The following is a 25,386-nucleotide window of genomic DNA, read 5'->3' on the forward strand; positions in this document are numbered from 1 at the left end:
GGGTTCCCCTGCTAACTTTGATTAGACATGAGGACGAGGGTTCCCCTGCTAACTTTGATTAGACATGATGACGTGGGTTCTCCTGCTAACTTTGATTAGACATGATGACGAGGGTTCCCCTGCTAACTTTGATTAGACATGATGACGTGGGTTCCCCTGCTAACTTTGATTAGACATGATGACGTGGGTTCCCCTGCTAACTTTGATTAGACATGATGACGAGGGTTCCCCTGCTAACTTTGATTACACATGAAGGGGAAGAAAATACAGAAATATTGTCATTTGTGTCTCACAGGGTTGTAATATTCTGGTAACTTTACTTAAATGTCCCATGTTTCCTCCAGAAATCCTGATTGGACGATTCTTGTGGTTGGAGGAATTTGAGTAACGTTACTGGTATTTCACAACCCTGGGCTCTCTGGGCTCTCAGCTGTCGCTTGGCAATGCTTTGGATTCAACGTTGTCAACTTTCTATTTGGGAATTATATTTGTCAAAGGGGTTGCAAGGAAATGTGGATTTTTTTTTGTTGAGCCGTGTGTTTGCAGCCCGATTCACAGTGAACATGAAAGTATAATTGCAATGAGCTTTCAGACCATCTAGTGGCAAATGATGTGGTCATAACCTTTCAATACAGCCTAAAATAGCCATTTCACTTCATCCCCATTGTTTCAAATCAATTGCTCTATGAAACAACTGCATTGTTTTATGGTGTAAAAATGTAAATATATTTCCTCTTCAGTTCTTTGTACCAGTTTGGCACCTATAGTTATTGTTTGGGCTAAACCTTTCTACTGAACAATTCATGACTACTTCAATTCTGTTCCAAACCGAGCGGGAAGAATGTCTGAGCCATTGCATCGTGCTTCAATTGTAAAAGACAGGATGACATGATTTCACAAATAACGAGCATCTTCTGGTGTGACTGGTAATGGGTCTTTATTTTATTGTTTTATTCAAATGTAATTTGATTTTCAAGATACAGAGTAATGTATATGAACACTTTATTAACATGGAATAGCTATCGTTTGGTTTTAAAATGTGTCCAGTGTCCAGATCTGTATCTGTTGCAGTATGATTATATAAAAGAGAAGAAATGTGCAATTAAAAAAATACAGGTATCATTGTCCGGAAAGACACATTTCAGTTGAATGCATTCAGTTGTACAGGTATCATTGTCTGGAAAGACATAGTTGAATGCATTCAGTTGTACAGGTATCATTGTCTGGAAAGACATAGTTGAATGCATTCAGTTGTACAGGTATCATTGTCTGGAAAGACATAGTTGAATGCATTCAGTTGTACAGGTATCATTGTCTGGAAAGACATAGTTGAATGCATTCAGTTGTACAGGTATCATTGTCTGGAAAGACATAGTTGAATGCATTCAGTTGTACAGGTATCATTGTCTGGAAAGACATAGTTGAATGCATTCAGTTGTACAGGTATCATTGTCTGGAAAGACATAGTTGAATGCATTCAGTTGTACAGGTATCATTGTCTGGAAAGACATAGTTGAATGCATTCAGTTGTACAGGTATCATTGTCTGGAAAGACATAGTTGAATGCATTCAGTTGTACAGGTATCATTGTCTGGAAAGACATAGTTGAATGCATTCAGTTGTACAGGTATCATTGTCTGGAAAGACATAGTTGAATGCATTCAGTTGTACAGGTATCATTGTCTGGAAAGACATAGTTGAATGCATTCAGTTGTACAGGTATCATTGTCCGGAAAGACATTTCGGTTGAATGCATTGTTGTACAGGTATCATTGTCGGGAAAGACACATTTCAGTTGAATGCATTCAGTTGTACAGGTATCCCCCCTTTTCTTTCTCTAAATGGCTAGTAAAGCAAACAAGAATTGTCTGTTTTAAAAATCCCGAGACAGGTATTGTTTTAAACTGAGTATACTTTAGGTCACATCAAACACCAACCCTGAATGAATTCATAGTCAATTCTGATGTACAATGTTGTGGTCATTTTAGATATATATATATTTATAACATCTACTACAGTTGTCATTTAGTGAAGTGTTTATATGTCTGGTTGCAGTGTTCATGGCATCTCTCCCTCTATCCGCTGTAGCACAGTGTCACAATATTTATTTAACAAGTCAATTAATAAGAACTAATTATTATTTACAATGACGACCAACACCGGCCAAACCCAGACGACGCTGGGCCGATTGTGCGCCGCCCTATGGGACTCACAATCAACGGCCTGGTTGTGATACAGCCTGGATTCAAACCAGGGTGTCTGTAGTAACAAGGAGCCAGATCTCTCGCAGGATAAATGCATCTGAAGCATTCGTTTAGAAGTCCAGTTGTGGGTGAAGTTGAAGCTCGATGAAACTTGGCTGACATTCTGCTAATTCTCTCATCGATGAAACGTTCGATCTCAATGCAGTTTTCTGTTCCCAAATCTAAAATCTGTAGTGAACAGAGTGGACTAAGTTTTGTAGAGTTGACTAAAAGTTTTTTTTTTTAATTGCATTATTTAGGAGAGCAAGGACGAATTGAGTTACTTGCACGCGCACACTTCACAGAGTCGGCATTCCATAACGGAAATATGCAAATACCTGCTAGACCGCGCTTGGCTCTGCTACCTGCAAGATGTCGCTGTGTCGTATGGTTGCAGTCTTGTGAGCTTCGACACAACTTTGCTGTTTTGTACAGAATGTTTTCTCTATCTGTTTCTTCCATGCACTCTTCTATAAAAACAACAGAGCCTTGCATGAGGGCCCGCTGATCCGGAGGACTGGGAGATATCACTCTCCCGAGGCTTACATAAGGCTTTCAAACGGGGCAACACTCCGTAAGAACGCAGGGCCAAACGGTATTCCAGGCTGTGTCCTCAGGGCACGTGCAGACCAGCTGGGAGGCATCTCTCCTTGTCCCAGTCTGTAATCCCAATGTTTCAAATTGACTACCATCATTCCTGTTCCCAATCTGCCTCAATAACTTCCGCCCTGTAGCACTCACATCTGTAATCATGAAGTGCTTTGAGGCTGTTCGCAGCTCACATCAATCCCATCATCCCAGACACCCTGGACACACTTCAATTTGGGCCCCCAACAGATCCACAGACGACGCAATCTCAAATTCACTCCACGCTGTCCTCTCCCGCCGAGAAACGAGGAATACCTGGGTTCCTTGGCGTCCACATTACTGAGAACTTAACATGGTCCTCTCACACCAGCACAGTCATGAAGAAGGTGTGACAGTGCCTCTTTCCCCTTCAGAGACTGAAGAGATTTGGCCCTCAGATCCTCAGGAACTTTTACGGGTGTACCATCGAAAGCCTCCTGACTGGTTGTATCACCGCCTGGTTTGGCAACTGCTCCGTCCACGACCGCAAGGCCCTAGAGAGGGTGGAGCGGACGGCCATCCAATACATTTATGCCCGAAAACTGCCAAGGACTCCAGCCGCCTGAGCCATGGACTGTTCTATCTGCTCCTGTCCGGCAGGCGGTACCGGAACATCGAGTCGTGGACCAACGGGCTCCGAAATATACTGAACAAAAACGCAACATGCAACAATTCCAACCATTTTACTGAGTTACAGCTCATACGAGAAAATCTGTCAATTTAAATAAATGAATGTGGCCTTAATCTATGGATTTCACACGACTGGGAATACAGATAAGCATTTTTAAATGGCCCTCAGGAACTCGTCGCAGTATTTTTGAACATTCAAATTGCCAATCGATAAAATGCAATAATGTCCGTAGCTTTTGCCTGTCCATACCATAACCCCACTGTCACCATGGGGCACTCTGTTCACAACGTTGACATCAGCAAACCGCCCTCCCACACAACGCCATACACGTGGTCTGCGGATGTGAGGACAGTTGGATGTACTGCCAAATTCTCTAAAACGACATTGGAGGCGGTTTACAGTAGAAAAATTAACATGAAACTCTGCCAACAGCTCTGGTGGACATTCCTGCAGTCAGCATACCAATTGCACACTCCATTAACTTTAAAAGTTGTTGTAGTTTTGTCACACAACACAATGAAACAGATGTCTAGACCGGCCTTTTATTGTCCCGTGTACAAGGTGCACCTGTGTAATAGTCATGCTGTTCAGTCAGCGTGTTGATATGCCACACCTGTCAGGTTGATGGGTTATCTTGGCAAAGTGAGAGATGCTCACTAACAGGGATGTAAACACATTAGTGGACAACATTTCAGAGAAGTAAGCTCTCTGTGCGTGTAGAACATTCCTGGGATCTTTTATTTCAGCTCATTAAACACGGGACCAACACTTTACATGTTGTGTTGATATTTTAGTTCAGTGTCTCTTCTTTCCCCAGGCCATAAAACTGTTGAATATATAACTACCAATGTCCTTCCTCTCTACCACAGACTATCTGCACTCACTCTATGCCCATTCTCAGGTCATATCAGACCTGTATATCAGACCTGTATATCAGACCTGTATATCAGACCTGTATATCAGACCTGTATATTATACCTGTATATTATACCTGTATATTAGACCTGACCTGTATATCAGACCTGTATATCAGACCTGTATATCAGACCTGTATATCAGACCTGTATATCAGACCTGTATATCAGACCTGTATATCAGACCTGTATATCAGACCTGTATATCAGACCTGTATATCAGACCTGTATATCAGACCTGTATATCAGACCTGTATATCAGACCTGTATATCAGACCTGTATATCAGACCTGTATATCAGACCTGTATATCAGACCTGTATATCAGACCTGACCTGTATATCAGACCTGTATATCAGACCTGTATATCAGACCTGTATATCAGACCTGTATATCAGACCTGTATATCAGACCTGTATATCAGACCTGTATATCAGACCTGTATATCAGACCTGTATATCAGACCTGTATATCAGACCTGTATATCAGACCTGACCTGTATATTAGACCTGTATATTAGACCTGTATATCAGACCTGTATATCAGACCTGTATATCAGACCTGTATATTAGACCTGTATATCAGACCTGTATATCAGACCTGTATATCAGACCTGTATATCAGACCTGTATATCAGACCTGTATATCAGACCTGTATATCAGACCTGTATATCAGACCTGTATATCAGACCTGTATATCAGACCTGTATATCAGACCTGTATATCAGACCTGACCTGTATATCAGACCTGTATATCAGACCTGTATATCAGACCTGTATATCAGACCTGTATATCAGACCTGTATATCAGACCTGTATATCAGACCTGTATATCAGACCTGTATATCAGACCTGACCTGTATATCAGACCTGTATATCAGACCTGTATATTAGACCTGTATATCAGACCTGTATATCAGACCTGTATATAACAGCATCCTCATGTTTCTTCTTTCATGTCCGGTTGTTATTTCTTTCTCACTGGCTTCGTTGTGCATCGTTGGGAAAGAGCTCACAAGTTAACGTTTCACTGTACTGTGTTCGACCTGCTAATCCTGTGCATGTGACAATACAACTTCACTTGAAACTCCTTGTTCTGCCCACTGTGTTTCATTTGCTCTCTTAGGAAACAACACTGCTGGTGCATCTTGCTTTTACTTCTGAAAATCTTTTTGACTCGTTTCTCACGGAGGTTGACTGTCCACTTTTCAATCACGTAGCAGGAGTCACAGAAGAGCCGTCGGTTCCGTATTCTGACCTCCGCTCCGACCTCCGATGCGCCCAGCAGCTCGGACTTACAGTTGATGCATTTGAAACAGGTCAAATGATAAACGAGCCCCAGGGACTCGATGACCACGGCGGCTCCCTCGACCAGCGCCGTGTCACACAACCTACACATTTCCTTGCCACTCACTGTCCTGCTGCTTTCATGCACGGATAGGAATGACTGGGACTTGGGGCCAGTAGAAGGGGAGGGGGAAGAGGAGGAGGGTGAGGGAGAGCGCTGGGACCATGAAGACTGGTTGCTTCCAACCCCGGCTCCTCTGAGTGAGCTCATGGAGAGAGAGGACATAGTGGCTGAGCCGGAATGACCTCCGACCCGGCCGATGTAGCTGTTGAGGGCAGAGTGAGGCCAACTGTAGTTGAGGATGGAGGAGGTGCTCTCCGGTGTCCACGACGAGCGCCAGGAAGAGCAGATGTCCAGGTTGTCGAGAGACTTGCCTTTCCTGATGGGTCCGGTGGCAGGAGGCTTGCTGGTGGAACACTGGCGGATCCAGCTGTCGTCGTTGCGTAGTCTGACTTTCTTTTCATCTGCAGGATCTGCTGCGTCTCCAGCTGCACCTTGGGCAGGTTCTGCTGCCTCTCCAGCTGCACCTTGGGCAGGTTCTGCTGCCTCTCCAGCTGCACCTTGGGCAGGTTCTGCTGCCTCTCCAGCTGCACCTTGGGCAGGTTCTGCTGCCTCTCCAGCTGCACCTTGGGCAGGTTCTGCTGCCTCTCCAGCTGCGCCTTGGGCAGGATCTGCTGGCCCTTTATCCATGATGCCTCCACATGGTCCAGCTCAGGAATGGATTTGGACTTTGCCCTGTCTACCCTGGATGTCTCAGGCTGGACCTGGTCAGTACAGCCATAGGAGTCCCCTATCGATAGCTGCTGCTTCTCCCTCTCTCTCTCCCTCTCTCTTTCCTTCTCCTCTCTCTCTCTCGCTCTCCTTCTCTCGCTCTCTCTCCCTCTCCTTCTCTCTGCACTGTTGTTCCGCAGCCTCCTGGTGCCCCCTCTCCTCTTCCCTAAAGTCCTCCTTCCTCGTCTGCCACCTCAGCCCCTCCTCCTGTCCCTGTCTCCTTCCCTCTTCCTCCTGCTCCTCTCTCCTCTTCTTCTCCGAGGTGTTTCTCTGTAGTACGACTTCTTCAGTGACATCCACCATGACGTGTCTCCTCAGTGCTTGTATTATGAAGTGCTTCCTCATGTGTTTCTCACAGTAGTAGACAGAGCAGGTCAGACAAAGCTTCATGGCTCTGCGCTCAGAGCAGATGTCACATGGTTCTCCTGGTCTGGTTATTGATTGGGAAAAGAAAAGAGGAATGACCTACTAATCAAATACATGAATCAATAAAAACATATGTTAGATTTACTACACATTCTATCAACTACATGATCCTCCCACAATGCAACAGGATGAAGTTGAAGAGCAACTGCAGAAACTTGCAGTCGACACTTCATGATCTTAGATCACATGATATATTTTGTCAAGTTCATCAGTCAGACAATTTTTATCCCCAGAATGGAAAACACTTTGAAAGACTTGACAAAAGTGATCCGCCCAGAATCGGCCATTGAGACGATGCAAGACTTTTGGTCTCACACAATCACACAGAGAATCTGAGCATGTGCTGGGGTGGGCTTCACTCTGCTAACCGTGGTAGCTATGGGAACCAAACAGCAGAGAAGTTTAGAGTCATGCTTCAACGCTCCTAGTTGTTGCAGAAATGTACACTATACAGTATATTTAAAAAAGTATGTGGACACCCCTTCAAATTTGTATGGATCTGTGCACAACATTTGAGAGAAATAAGCTTTTTGTTCATATGGAACATTCTTGGGTCTTTTATTTCAGCTCATGAAACATGGGACCAACACTTTACATGTGTGTTGCGCTTATATTTTTATTCAGTATATAATAACCTTGATCTGTTTCACTACAATATGCATAATTTAATATGTTATTATATGGAGGTAAAGCAGTAGCATCCTTTAATATGTTATTATAATGAGGTAAAGCAGTAGCATCCTTTAATATTGTATTATAATGAGGTAAAGCAGTAGCATCCTTTAATATTTTATTATAATGAGGTAAAGCAGTAGCATCCTTTAATATTTTATTATAATGAGGTAAAGCAGTAGCATCGTGTAATATGTTATTATAATGAGGTAAAGCAGTAGCATCCTTTAATATTTCATTATAATGAGGTAAAGCAGTAACATCCTTTAATATTTTATTATATGCTGGTAAAGCAGTAGCATCCTTTAATATTTTATTATAATGAGGTAAAGCAGTAGCATCCTTTAATATTTTATTATATGGAGGTAAAGCAGTAGCATCCTTTAATATTTTATTATATGCTGGTAAAGCAGTAGCATCCTTTAATATTTTATTATATGGAGGTAAAGCAGTAGCATATTTTATTATAATGAGGTAAAGCAGTAGCATCCTTTAATATTTTATTATATGGAGGTAAAGCAGTAGCATCCTTTAATATTTTATTATAATGAGGTAAAGCAGTAGCATCCTTTAATATTTTATTATATGGAGGTAAAGCAGTAGCATCCTTTAATATTTTATTATGAGGTAAAGCAGTAGCATCCTTTAATATTGTATTATAATGAGGTAAAGCAGTAGCATCATTTAATATTTTATTATAATGAGGTAAAGCAGTAGCATCCTTTAATATTTTATTATAATGAGGTAAAGCAGTAGCATCCTTTAATATTTTATTATAATGAGGTAAAGCAGTAGCATCCTTTAATATTTTATTATATGGAGGTAAAGCAGTAGCATCCTTTAATATTTTATTATACACTGGTAAAGCAGTAGCATCCTTTAATATTTTATTATAATGAGGTAAAACAGTAGCATCCTTTAATATTTTATTGTATGGAGGTAAAGCAGTATCATCCTTTAATATTTTATTATATATATATATATTTTTTTAAACCTTTATTTAACCTCGCAAGTCAGTTAAGAACATATTCTTATTTTCAATGACGGCCTGGGAACAGTGGGTTAACTGCCTGTTCAGGGGCAGAACGACAGATTTGTACCTTGTCAGCTCAGGGGTTTGAACTCGCAACCTTCCGGTTACTAGTCCAGCGCTCTAAACACTAGGCTACGCTGCCGCCCATAATGAGGTAAAGCAGTAGCATCCTTTAATATTTATTATAATGAGGTAAAGCAGTACCATTATTTAATATTTTATTATATGGAGGTAAAGCAGTAGCATCCTTTAATATTTTATTATAATGAGGTAAAGCAGTAGCATCCTTTAATATTTTATTATAAAGAGGTTAAGCAGTAGCATCCTTTAATATTTTATTATACACTGGTAAAGCAGTAGCATCCTTTAATATTTTATTATAATGAGGTAAAGCAGTAGCATCCTTTAATATTTTATTGTATGGAGGTAAAGCAGTATCATCCTTTAATATTTTATTATATATATATTTTTTTTTTAAACCTTTATTTAACCTCGCAAGTCAGTTAAGAACATATTCTTATTTTCAATGACGGCCTGGGAACAGTGGGTTAACTACCTGTTCAGGGGCAGAACGACAGATTTGTACCTTGTCAGCTCAGGGGTTTGAACTCGCAACCTTCCGGTTACTAGTCCAGCGCTCTAAACACTAGGCTACGCTGCCGCCCATAATGAGGTAAAGCAGTAGCATCCTTTAATATTTATTATAATGAGGTAAAGCAGTACCATTATTTAATATTTTATTATATGGAGGTAAAGCAGTAGCATCCTTTAATATTTTATTATAATGAGGTAAAGCAGTAGCATCCTTTAATATTTTATTATAAGCAGGTTAAGCAGTAGCATCCTTTAATATTTTATTATACACTGGTAAAGCAGTAGCATCCTTTAATATTTTATTATAATGAGGTAAAGCAGTAGCATCCTTTAATATTTTATTGTATGGAGGTAAAGCAGTATCATCCTTTAATATTTTATTATATATATATATATTTTTTAAACCTTTATTTAACCTCGCAAGTCAGTTAAGAACATATTCTTATTTTCAATGACGGCCTGGGAACAGTGGGTTAACTGCCTGTTCAGGGGCAGAACGACAGATTTGTACCTTGTCAGCTCAGGGGTTTGAACTCGCAACCTTCCGGTTACTAGTCCAGCGCTCTAAACACTAGGCTACGCTGCCGCCCATAATGAGGTAAAGCAGTAGCATCCTTTAATATTTATTATAATGAGGTAAAGCAGTACCATTATTTAATATTTTATTATAAGGAGGTAAAGCAGTAGCATCCTTTAATATTTTATTATAATGAGGTAAAGCAGTAGCATCCTTTAATATTTTATTATAATGAGGTAAAGCAGTAGCATCCTTTAATATTTTATTATATGGAGGTAAAGCAGTAGCATCCTTTAATATTTTATTATAATGAGGTAAAGCAGTAGCATCCTTTAATATTTTATTATAAGGAGGTTAAGCAGTAGCATCCTTTAATATTTTATTATAATGAGGTAAAGCAGTAGCATCCTTTAATATTTTATTATAATGAGGTAAAGCAGTAGCATCCTTTAATATTTTATTATATGGAGGTAAAGCAGTAGCATCCTTTAATATTTTATTATATGGAGGTAAAGCAGTAGCATCCTTTAATAATTTATTATACACTGGTAAAGCAGTAGCATCCTTTACTATTTTATTATATGCTGGTAAAGCAGTAGCATCCTTTAATATTTATTATATGGAGGTAAAGCAGTAGCATCCTTTAATATTTTATTATAATGAGGTAAAGCAGTAGCATCCTTTAATATTTTATTATACGTTGGTAAAGCAGTAGCATCATTTAATAATTTATTACATGGAGGTAAAGCAGTAGCATCCTTTAATATTTTATTATATGCTGGTAAAGCAGTAGCATCCTTTAATATTTTATTATATGCTGGTAAAGCAGTAGAATCCTTTAATATTTTATTATAATGAGGTAGAGCAGTAGCATCCTTTAATATTTTATTATAATGAGGTAAAGCAGTAGCATCCTTTAATATTTTATTATATGCTGGTAAAGCAGTAGCATCCTTTAATATTTTATTATATGCTGGTAAAGCAGTAGCATCCTTTAATATTTTATTATATGCTGGTAAAGCAGTAGCATCCTTTAATATTTTATTATAATGAGGTAAAGCTGTAGCATCCTTTAATATTTTATTATACGTTGGTAAAGCAGTAGCATCCTTTAATATTTTATTATAATGAGGTAAAGCTGTAGCATCCTTTAATATTTTATTATACGTTGGTAAAGCAGTAGCATCCTTTAATATTTTATTATAATGAGGTAAAGCAGTAGCATCCTTTAATATTTTATTATACGTTGGTAAAGCAGTAGCAACCTTTAAAATGTTATTATAATGAGGTAAAGCAGTAGCATCCTTTAATATTTTATTATAATGAGGTAAAGCAGTAGCATCCTTTAATATTTTATTATAATGAGGTAAAGCAGTAGCATCCTTTAATAATTTATTATACACTGGTAAAGCAGTAGCATCCTTTAATATTTTATTATAATGAGGTAAAGCAGTAACATCCTTTAATATTTTATTATAATGAGGTAAAGCAGTAGCATCTTTTAATATTTTATTATACGCTGGTAGAGCAGTAGCATCCTTGTAGTTTCTCTGTTTTGGAAGGTAGAATAAAGGGTCTTACTCTGCTTTTGGCTGAGAGACCTTTTCTCTCTCTTTGAAATAACGAGGGGAATCCATTGAACGGTCACTCTTCATTGATGTTGCTGACATACAACTGGAGGGAACAGAAAACCAGAAGAGAGAAACTCTCAGCATCAGAGAGTCGTCATTGTAAATATGAATTTGTTCTTAACTGATGTGTATTATAGTCCTATAACAACACAGAGAGACAGTACACAGACACCTATTATAGTCCTATAACAACACAGACAGTACACAGACACCTATTATAGTCCTATAACAACACAGACAGTACACAGACACCTATTATAGTCCTATAACAACACAGACAGTACACAGACACCTATTATAGTCCTATAACAACACAGACAGTACACAGACACCTATTATAACAACACAGAGAGACAGTACACAGACACCTATTATAGTCCTATAACAACACAGACAGTACACAGACACCTATTATAACAACACAGAGAGACAGTACACAGACACCTATTATAGTCCTATAACAACACAGACAGTACACAGACACCTATTATAACAACACAGAGAGACAGTACACAGACACCTATTATAGTCCTATAACAACACAGAGAGACAGTACACAGAAACCTATTATAGTCCTATAACAACACAGAGAGACAGTACGCAGACACCTATTATAACAACACAGAGAGACAGTACACATACACCTATTATAGTCCTATAACAACACAGAGAGACAGTACACAGACACCTATTAGAGTCCTATAACAACACAGAGAGACAGTACACAGACACCTATTATAGTCCTATAACAACACAGAGAGACAGTACACAGACACCTATTATAGTCCTATAACAACAGAGAGAGACATTACGCAGACACCTATTAGAGTCCTATAACAACACAGAGAGACAGTACGCAGACACATATTATAACAACACAGAGAGACAGTATACAGACACCTATTATAGTCCTATAACAACACAGAGACAGTACACAGACACCTATTATAGTCCTATAACAACACAGAGAGACAGTACACAGACACCTATTATAACAACACAGAGAGACAGTACACAGACACCCATTATAGTCCTATAACAACACAGAGAGACAGTATACAGACACCTATTATAGTCCTATAACAACACAGAGAGACAGTACGCAGACACATATTATAACAACACAGAGAGACAGTATACAGACACCTATTATAGTCCTATAACAACACAGAGAGACCGTACACAGACACCTATTATAACAACACAGAGAGACAGTACACAGACACCTATTATAGTCCTATAACAACACAGAGAGACAGTACACAGACACCCATTATAGTCCTATAACAACACAGAGAGACAGTATACAGACACCTATTATAGTCCTATAACAACACAGAGAGACAGTACGCAGACACATATTATAACAACACAGAGAGACAGTACACAGACACCTATTATAGTCCTATAACAACACAGAGAGACAGTACACAGACACCTATTATAACAACACAGAGAGACAGTACACAGACACCTATTATAACAACACAGAGACAGTACACAGACACCTATTATAGTCCTATAACAACACAGAGAGACAGTATACAGACACCTATTATAGTCCTATAACAACACAGAGAGACAGTACACAGACACATATTATAACAACACAGAGAGACAGTACACAGACACCTATTATAGTCCTATAACAACACAGAGAGACAGTACACAGACACCTATTATAACAACACAGAGAGACAGTACACAGACACCTATTATAACAACACAGAGAGACAGTACACAGACACCTATTATAGTCCTATAACAACACAGAGAGACAGTACACAGACACCTATTATAACAACACAGAGAGATAGTACACAGACACCTATTATAGTCCTATAACAACACAGAGAGACAGTACACAGACACCTATTATAACAACACAGAGAGATAGTACACAGACACCTATTATAGTCCTATAACAACACAGAGAGATAGTACACAGACACCTATTATAACAACACAGAGAGACAGTACACAGACACCTATTATAACAACACAGAGAGACAGTACACAGACACCTATTATAACAACACAGAGAGACAGTACAAGATGCATAATGAACCACCTAAAAGTTTCAGATTGTTATATGGTCTATCTATGTAGACTAGGAGTTCTCACATATTTTGCTTAGCGACCCACCAACTGAGGTGTCTGTTGAGTCGCGATCCACCAACTGAGGTGTCTGTTGAGTCGCGACCCACCAACTGAGGTGTCTGTTGAGTCGCGATCCACCAACTGAGGTGTCTGTTGAGTCGCGATCCACCAACTGAGGTGTCTGTTGAGTCGCGATCCACCAACTGAGGTGTCTGTTGAGTCGCGATCCACCAACTGAGGTGTCTGTTGAGTCGCGACCCACCAACTGAGGTGTCTGTTGAGTCGCGATCCACCAACTGAGGTGTCTGTTGAGTCGCGACCCACCAACTGAGGTGTCTGTTGAGTCGCGATCCACCAATAAGGGTTGAAAGGTGAAAAAATATACACAGACTAAAGAATAAATATAAAATAGATCAATGAACCCCTTCTTCAATACATCTAACTGAATGTAGATCTGAGAAAGAGCTATTGGGACCAATTATAAGAAATGGACTACATAATAATAACATTATTTGTAACTGCCATAGACCATATAACAATGTTGAAACCTTTAGACCCTGTGAATGGAGATAACACCAGACCAACAACACAGAGGCACCAGCCTCCTAGGACATGACACACCTATTATACACTATAACATAATATATAATAATATAAATGCCATTTAGCAGACGCTTTTATCCAAAGCGACTTACAGTCATGTGTGCATACATTCTACGTATGGGTGGTCCCGGGGATCGAACCCACTACCCTGGCGTTACAAGCGCCATGCTCTACCAACTGAGCTACAGAAGGACCATAACAATAAGAGACATGATACAGACACACCTATTATAAACTATAACATTACTAAGAGACATGATACACCTATTATAAACTATAACATTACTAAGAGACATGATACAGACACACCTATTATACACTATAACATTAAGAGACATGACACAGACACACCTATTATAAACTATAACATTACTAAGAGACATGATACACCTATTATAAACTATAACATTACTAAGAGACATGATACAGACACACCTATTATAAACTATAACATTACTAAGAGACATGACACAGACACACCTATTATAAACTATAACATTAAGAGACATGATACAGACACACCTATTATAAACTATAACATTAAGAGACATGATACAGACACACCTATTATAAACTATAACATTACTAAGAGACATGATACAGACACACCTATTATAAACTATAACATTAAGAGACATGATACAGACACACCTATTATAAACTATAACATTACTAAGAGACATGACACACCTATTATAAACTATAACATTAAGAGACATGATACACCTATTATAAACTATAACATTAAGAGACATGATACACCTATTATAAACTATAACATTAAGAGACATGACACAGACACACCTATTATAAACTATAACATTAAGAGACATGATACAGACACACCTATTATAAACTATAACATTACTAAGAGACATGATACACCTATTATAAACTATAACATTAAGAGACATGATACACCTATTATAAACTATAACATTAAGAGACATGATACAGACACACCTATTATAAACTATAACATTACTAAGAGACATGACACACCTATTATAAACTATAACATTAAGAGACATGATACAGACACACCTATTATAAACTATAACATTACTAAGAGACATGACACACCTATTATAAACTATAACATTAAGAGACATGATACAGACACACCTATTATAAACTATAACATTACTAAGAGACATGACACAGACACACCTATTATAAACTATAACAATAAGAGACATGATACACCTATTATAAACTATAACATTAAGAGACATGATACACCTATTATAAACTATAACATTAAGAGACATGACACAGACACACCTATTATAAACTATAACATTACTAAGAGACATGATACAGACACACCTATTATAAACTATAACATTACTAAGAGACATGACACACCTATTATAAACTATAACATTACTAAGAGACATGACACACCTATTATAAACTATAACATTACTAAGAGACATGATACACCTATTATAAACTATAACATTAAGAGACATGACACAGACACACCTATTATAAACTATAACATTACTAAGAGACATGATACACCTATTATAAACTATAACATTACTAAGAGACATGATACAGACACACCTATTATAAACTATAACATTAAGAGACATGACACAGACACACCTATTATAAACTATAACATTACTAAGAGACATGATACACCTATTATAAACTATAACATTACTAAGAGACATGATACAGACACACCTATTATAAACTATAACAATAAGAGACATGATACAGACACACCTATTATAAACTATAACATTAAGAGACATGACACACCTATTATACACTATAACATTACTAAGAGACATGACACAGACACACCTATTATAAACTATAACAATAAGAGACATGACACACCTATTATAAACTATAACATTACTAAGAGACATGACACAGACACACCTATTATAAACTATAACATTACTAAGAGACATGACACAGACACACCTATTATAAACTATAACATTAAGAGACATGATACAGACACACCTATTATAAACTATAACATTACTAAGAGACATGACACACCTATTATAAACTATAACATTAAGAGACATGATACAGACACACCTATTATAAACTATAACATTAAGAGACATGACACAGACACACCTATTATAAACTATAACATTACTAAGAGACATGATACAGACACACCTATTATACACTATAACATTACTAAGAGACATGATACACCTATTATAAACTATAACATTACTAAGAGACATGACACACCTATTATAAACTATAACATTACTAAGAGACATGACACACCTATTATAAACTATAACATTACTAAGAGACATGACACACCTATTATAAACTATAACATTACTAAGAGACATGACACAGACACACCTATTATAAACTATAACATTACTAAGAGACATGACACACCTATTATAAACTATAACATTACTAAGAGACATGACACAGACACACCTATTATAAACTATAACATTACTAAGAGACATGACACACCTATTATAAACTATAACATTAAGAGACATGATACAGACACACCTATTATACACTATAACATTACTAAGAGACATGATACAGACACACCTATTATAAACTATAACATTACTAAGAGACATGATACAGACACACCTATTATAAACTATAACATTAAGAGACATGACACACCTATTATAAACTATAACATTAAGAGACATGATACAGACACACCTATTATACACTATAACATTACTAAGAGACATGACACACCTATTATAAACTATAACATTACTAAGAGACATGACACACCTATTATAAACTATAACATTACTAAGAGACATGATACAGACACACCTATTATACACTATAACATTACTAAGAGACATGACACACCTATTATAAACTATAACATTACTAAGAGACATGACACACCTATTATAAACTATAACATTACTAAGAGACATGACACACCTATTATAAACTATAACATTACTAAGAGACATGATACAGACACACCTATTATACACTATAACATTACTAAGAGACATGACACACCTATTATAAACTATAACATTACTAAGAGACATGACACACCTATTATAAACTATAACATTACTAAGAGACATGATACAGACACACCTATTATACACTATAACATTACTAAGAGACATGACACACCTATTATACACTATAACATTACTAAGAGACATGACACACCTATTATAAACTATAACATTAAGAGACATGATACAGACACACCTATTATACACTATAACATTACTAAGAGACATGACACACCTATTATAAACTATAACATTACTAAGAGACATGACACACCTATTATAAACTATAACATTACTAAGAGACATGATACAGACACACCTATTATAAACTATAACATTAAGAGACATGACACAGACACACCTATTATAAACTATAACATTACTAAGAGACATGACACAGACACACCTATTATACACTATAACATTACTAAGAGACATGACACACCTATTATAAACTATAACATTACTAAGAGACATGACACAGACACACCTATTATAAACTATAACATTACTAAGAGACATGATACAGACACACCTATTATAAACTATAACATTACTAAGAGACATGACACACCTATTATAAACTATAACATTAAGAGACATGACACAGACACACCTATTATAAACTATAACATTACTAAGAGACATGATACAGACACACCTATTATAAACTATAACATTACTAAGAGACATGATACACCTATTATAAACTATAACATTAAGAGACATGATACAGACACACCTATTATAAACTATAACATTACTAAGAGACATGATACAGACACACCTATTATAAACTATAACATTACTAAGAGACATGATACACCTATTATAAACTATAACATTAAGAGACATGACACAGACACACCTATTATAAACTATAACATTACTAAGAGACATGATACAGACACACCTATTATAAACTATAACATTACTAAGAGACATGATACACCTATTATAAACTATAACATTAAGAGACATGATACAGACACACCTATTATAAACTATAACATTACTAAGAGACATGACACACCTATTATAAACTATAACATTAAGAGACATGATACAGACACACCTATTATAAACTATAACATTACTAAGAGACATGATACAGACACACCTATTATAAACTATAACATTACTAAGAGACATGATACACCTATTATAAACTATAACATTAAGAGACATGATACAGACACACCTATTATAAACTATAACATTACTAAGAGACATGACACACCTATTATAAACTATAACATTAAGAGACATGATACAGACACACCTATTATAAACTATAACATTAAGAGACATGATACAGACACACCTATTATAAACTATAACATTACTAAGAGACATGATACAGACACACCTATTATAAACTATAACATTAAGAGACATGACACAGACACACCTATTATAAACTATAACATTACTAAGAGACATGACACAGACACACCTATTATAAACTATAACAATAAGAGACATGATACACCTATTATAAACTATAACATTAAGAGACATGATACACCTATTATAAACTATAACATTACTAAGAGACATGACACACCTATTATAAACTATAACATTACTAAGAGACATGACACACCTATTATAAACTATAACATTACTAAGAGACATGACACACCTATTATAAACTATAACATTACTAAGAGACATGACACACCTATTATACACTATAACATTACTAAGAGACATGATACAGACACACCTATTATAAACTATAACATTAAGAGACATGATACACCTATTATAAACTATAACATTAAGAGACATGATACACCTATTATAAACTATAACATTAAGAGACATGATACACCTATTATAAACTATAACATTAAGAGACATGATACACCTATTATAAACTATAACATTAAGAGACATGACACAGACACACCTATTATAAACTATAACATTACTAAGAGACATGATACACCTATTATAAACTATAACATTACTAAGAGACATGACACACCTATTATAAACTATAACATTACTAAGAGACATGACACACCTATTATACACTATAACATTACTAAGAGACATGATACAGACACACCTATTATAAACTATAACATTAAGAGACATGATACACCTATTATAAACTATAACATTAAGAGACATGATACACCTATTATAAACTATAACATTAAGAGACATGATACACCTATTATAAACTATAACATTAAGAGACATGATACACCTATTATAAACTATAACATTAAGAGACATGATACAGACACACATATTATAAACTATAACATTAAGAGACATGACACAGACACACCTATTATAAACTATAACATTACTAAGAGACATGATACACCTATTATAAACTATAACATTAAGAGACATGATACACCTATTATAAACTATAACATTAAGAGACATGATACACCTATTATAAACTATAACATTAAGAGACATGATACAGACACACCTATTATAAACTATAACATTACTAAGAGACATGATACACCTATTATAAACTATAACATTAAGAGACATGATACAGACACACCTATTATAAACTATAACATTACTAAGAGACATGATACACCTATTATAAACTATAACATTAAGAGACATGATACACCTATTATAAACTATAACATTAAGAGACATGATACACCTATTATAAACTATAACATTAAGAGACATGACACAGACACACCTATTATAAACTATAACATTATTAAGAGACATGATACAGACACACCTATTATAAACTATAACATTAAGAGACATGATACACCTATTATAAACTATAACATTACTAAGAGACATGACACACCTATTATAAACTATAACATTACTAAGAGACATGACACACCTATTATAAACTATAACATTACTAAGAGACATGACACACCTATTATAAACTATAACATTACTAAGAGACATGATACAGACACACCTATTATAAACTATAACATTACTAAGAGACATGACACACCTATTATAAACTATAACATTACTAAGAGACATGATACAGACACACCTATTATAAACTATAACATTACTAAGAGACATGACACACCTATTATAAACTATAACATTACTAAGAGACATGACACACCTATTATAAACTATAACATTACTAAGAGACATGACACACCTATTATAAACTATAACATTACTAAGAGACATGACACACCTATTATAAACTATAACATTACTAAGAGACATGATACAGACACACCTATTATAAACTATAACATTACTAAGAGACATGACACACCTATTATAAACTATAACATTACTAAGAGACATGACACACCTATTATAAACTATAACATTACTAAGAGACATGACACAGACACACCTATTATAAACTATAACATTAAGAGACATGATACACCTATTATAAACTATAACATTAAGAGACATGATACACCTATTATAAACTATAACATTAAGAGACATGATACACCTATTATAAACTATAACATTAAGAGACATGATACACCTATTATAAACTATAACATTAAGAGACATGATACAGACACACCTATTATAAACTATAACATTAAGAGACATGATACACCTATTATAAACTATAACATTAAGAGACATGATACACCTATTATAAACTATAACATTAAGAGACATGATACACCTATTATAAACTATAACATTAAGAGACATGATACACCTATTATAAACTATAACATTAAGAGACATGATACAGACACACCTATTATAAACTATAACATTAAGAGACATGATACACCTATTATAAACTATAACATTAAGAGACATGACACAGACACACCTATTATAAACTATAACAATAAGAGACATGACACACCTATTATAAACTATAACATTACTAAGAGACATGATACAGACACACCTATTATAAACTATAACATTACTAAGAGACATGATACACCTATTATAAACTATAACATTAAGAGACATGATACACCTATTATAAACTATAACATTAAGAGACATGATACACCTATTATAAACTATAACATTAAGAGACATGATACAGACACACCTATTATAAACTATAACATTACTAAGAGACATGATACACCTATTATAAACTATAACAATAAGAGACATGATACAGACACACCTATTATAAACTATAACATTATTAAGAGACATGATACACCTATTATAAACTATAACATTACTAAGAGACATGATACACCTATTATAAACTATAACATTAAGAGACATGATACACCTATTATAAACTATAACATTAAGAGACATGATACACCTATTATAAACTATAACATTAAGAGACATGATACAGACACACCTATTATAAACTATAACAATAAGAGACATGATACAGACACACCTATTATAAACTATAACATTATTAAGAGACATGATACAGACACACCTATTATAAACTATAACATTAAGAGACATGATACAGACACACCTATTATAAACTATAACAATAAGAGACATGATACAGACACACCTATTATAAACTATAACATTACTAAGAGACATGATACAGACACACCTATTATAAACTATAACATTACTAAGAGACATGACACACCTATTATAAACTATAACATTACTAAGAGACATGATACACCTATTATAAACTATAACATTACTAAGAGACATGATACAGACACACCTATTATAAACTATAACATTACTAAGAGACATGACACACCTATTATAAACTATAACATTACTAAGAGACATGACACACCTATTATAAACTATAACATTACTAAGAGACATGATACAGACACACCTATTATAAACTATAACATTACTAAGAGACATGATACACCTATTATAAACTATAACATTACTAAGAGACATGATACACCTATTATAAACTATAACATTACTAAGAGACATGATACAGACACACCTATTATAAACTATAACATTACTAAGAGACATGATACAGACACACCTATTATAAACTATAACATTACTAAGAGACATGATACAGACACACCTATTATAAACTATAACATTACTAAGAGACATGATACAGACACACCTATTATAAACTATAACATTACTAAGAGACATGACACACCTATTATAAACTATAACATTACTAAGAGACATGATACACCTATTATAAACTATAACATTACTAAGAGACATGATACAGACACACCTATTATAAACTATAACATTACTAAGAGACATGACACACCTATTATAAACTATAACATTACTAAGAGACATGACACACCTATTATAAACTATAACATTACTAAGAGACATGATACAGACACACCTATTATAAACTATAACATTACTAAGAGACATGATACACCTATTATAAACTATAACATTACTAAGAGACATGATACACCTATTATAAACTATAACATTACTAAGAGACATGATACAGACACACCTATTATAAACTATAACATTACTAAGAGACATGATACAGACACACCTATTATAAACTATAACATTACTAAGAGACATGATACAGACACACCTATTATAAACTATAACATTACTAAGAGACATGATACAGACACACCTATTATAAACTATAACATTACTAAGAGACATGACACACCTATTATAAACTATAACATTAAGAGACATGACACAGACACACCTATTATAAACTATAACATTAAGAGACATGATACAGACACACCTATTATAAACTATAACATTACTAAGAGACATGACACACCTATTATAAACTATAACATTAAGAGACATGACACAGACACACCTATTATAAACTATAACATTACTAAGAGACATGACACACCTATTATAAACTATAACATTAAGAGACATGACACAGACACACCTATTATAAACTATAACATTAAGAGACATGATACAGACACACCTATTATAAACTATAACATTACTAAGAGACATGACACACCTATTATAAACTATAACATTAAGAGACATGACACAGACACACCTATTATAAACTATAACATTACTAAGAGACATGATACACCTATTATACACTATAACATTACTAAGAGACATGATACACCTATTATACACTATAACATTACTAAGAGACATGATACAGACACACCTATTATAAACTATAACATTACTAAGAGACATGATACAGACACACCTATTATAAACTATAACATTACTAAGAAATTGTTGTAATAGTCACAAACATACAATATGTTATCTGACATGTTTTCTATTTTGATTAACTGAAACCTATTTGTGAACAATCACATTATGATAAATAAGAAAAGAAATGCCAGTTAATTCAATCATCTGTTAAACCTCTGAAGAGGTTAATTTTTCATTGAACCAGAAAGGAGAACCAACCTACAGGTACTGTAACTGTGAATGTCCAATCACTGATCACATACATACCTGAGAGAAGCCTCCTAATTTTATCCGACAGAATTGTGTCACCTGCTCTTGCTTTCCGTGGCTTGTTCTTTTCTAACTTTCACTATGAATGTTTTCTGATAAAACGGGGTTTTGAGACTTTGCCCCTGCAAAGCAATAAAGCGTGCAGTTTTACACACACACACACACACACACACACACACACACACACACACACACACACACACACACACACACACACACACACACACACACACACACACACACACACACACGAAGGTCCCTGCTTAATCATTCAAACAATATCCTTTATGGACTTTATGACTGACGAGAAACCCTGGATGTCCTGCGTGTCTCTGTTAGCCTGCCGAGCTAAAGCCCAGTCTTCAGGTTTCACACAAAACTACTCACAGAGCCACATACATCACACTTCGCAAGAACACATGTTTTGAATCCATTCCACTTTATTGATAATATTCAATAATTGTTGTCATCATCAATAAGTAAAGCTGTTCCTTAAATCTCTCAGAGATAATCTTCTTCTCCCATCTAAAATCATCAGTGGTATTATAAATAATAAAGGACATTGTTGTCATCATCAATAAGTAAAGCTGTTCCTTAAATCTCTCAGAGATAATCTTCTTCTCCCATCTAAAATCATCAGTGGTATTATAAATAATAAAGGACATTGTTGTCATCATCAATAAGTAAAGCTGTTCCTTAAATCTCTCAGAGATAATCTTCTTCTCCCATCTAAAATCATCAGTGGTATTATAAATAATAAAGGACATTGTTGTCATCATCAATAAGTAAAGCTGTTCCTTAAATCTCTCAGAGATAATCTTCTTCTCCCATCTAAAATCATCAGTGGTATTATAAATAATAAAGGACATTGTTGTCATCATCAATAAGTAAAGCTGTTCCTTAAATCTCTCAGAGATAATCTTCTTCTCCCATCTAAAATCATCAGTGGTATTATAAATAATAAAGGACATTGTTGTCATCATCAATAAGTAAAGCTGTTCCTTAAATCTCTCAGAGATAATCTTCTTCTCCCATCTAAAATCATCAGTGGTATTATAAATAATAAAGGACATTGTTGTCATCATCAATAAGTTGAGATTTGGAGGATGATTTGTAAAGAAACAATCTGCTGTTGAAACAAGAACAAAGCAGACAGCCACCCCTGGTTTGGTAAAAGGTTTAGGGATGTGGGGCTCGAGAAATGTAACCACTCGAACATTAATACAACATGCTTTGGATGCAAGGCTTGACCTTCAATTATATATTTTTAACCGTGTTTTGAGGCTACAGTGTTTGTTTACATGTTTGTTTACCAACATTGGAGTAAAACAAGCTTGTGTTTTGTGTTCTGATGGGTTACGACAGTTTAACTAAGTTCATTAAACATTTATACATGTTATATCCTTAAACGCTTCTCTATCTCCAGTCAGCCTACTGGGTCTCCCTTAGCCTCTCCTGACCCCTGTTGGTTATATACTGTTAGAAACTGTGTGGTTTGAGCCCTGAATTCTGATTGGCTGAAAGTCATGGCATATCAGAACGTATACTGCGGGTATTTTATTTATTTTTTATTTGACCTTTATTTAACTAGGCAAGTCAGTTAAAAACAAATTATTATTTTCAATGACGGTCTAGGAACAGTGGGTTAACTGCCTTGTTCAGGGGCAAAACGACAGATTTGTACCTTGTCAGCTCAGGTTACTAGTCCAAAGCTCTAACCACTAGGCTACCCTGCCGTATGACAAAACGTTTAGTTTCACTGCCCTAATTACGTTGCTAACCAGTTTATAATAGCAATACGGCTCCTCTGGCCAATATACCACGACTAAGGGTTGTATCCAGGCGCTCCGCGTTGCGTGATGTATAAGAACAGTCCTTAGCCGTGGTATATTGA

General features: G+C 35.3%; 1 long non-coding RNA gene across 1 annotated transcript; it reads right to left on the reverse strand.

Moving 5' to 3' along the window:
• Positions 1–6,708: 6,708 nt before the first annotated feature.
• On the reverse strand, positions 6,709–23,598 carry LOC124023604. The gene is made up of 3 exons (XR_006836710.1): positions 23,490–23,598; positions 11,357–11,449; positions 6,709–6,963 (listed from the first exon to the last, which is right to left on the reverse strand). It is a non-coding gene; the product is annotated as an uncharacterized LOC124023604 (long non-coding RNA).
• Positions 23,599–25,386: the final 1,788 nt, after the last annotated feature.

This window comes from Oncorhynchus gorbuscha, unplaced genomic scaffold (genome assembly GCF_021184085.1).
Source record: "Oncorhynchus gorbuscha isolate QuinsamMale2020 ecotype Even-year unplaced genomic scaffold, OgorEven_v1.0 Un_scaffold_1655, whole genome shotgun sequence".
Lineage (NCBI taxonomy): Eukaryota > Metazoa > Chordata > Actinopteri > Salmoniformes > Salmonidae > Oncorhynchus > Oncorhynchus gorbuscha.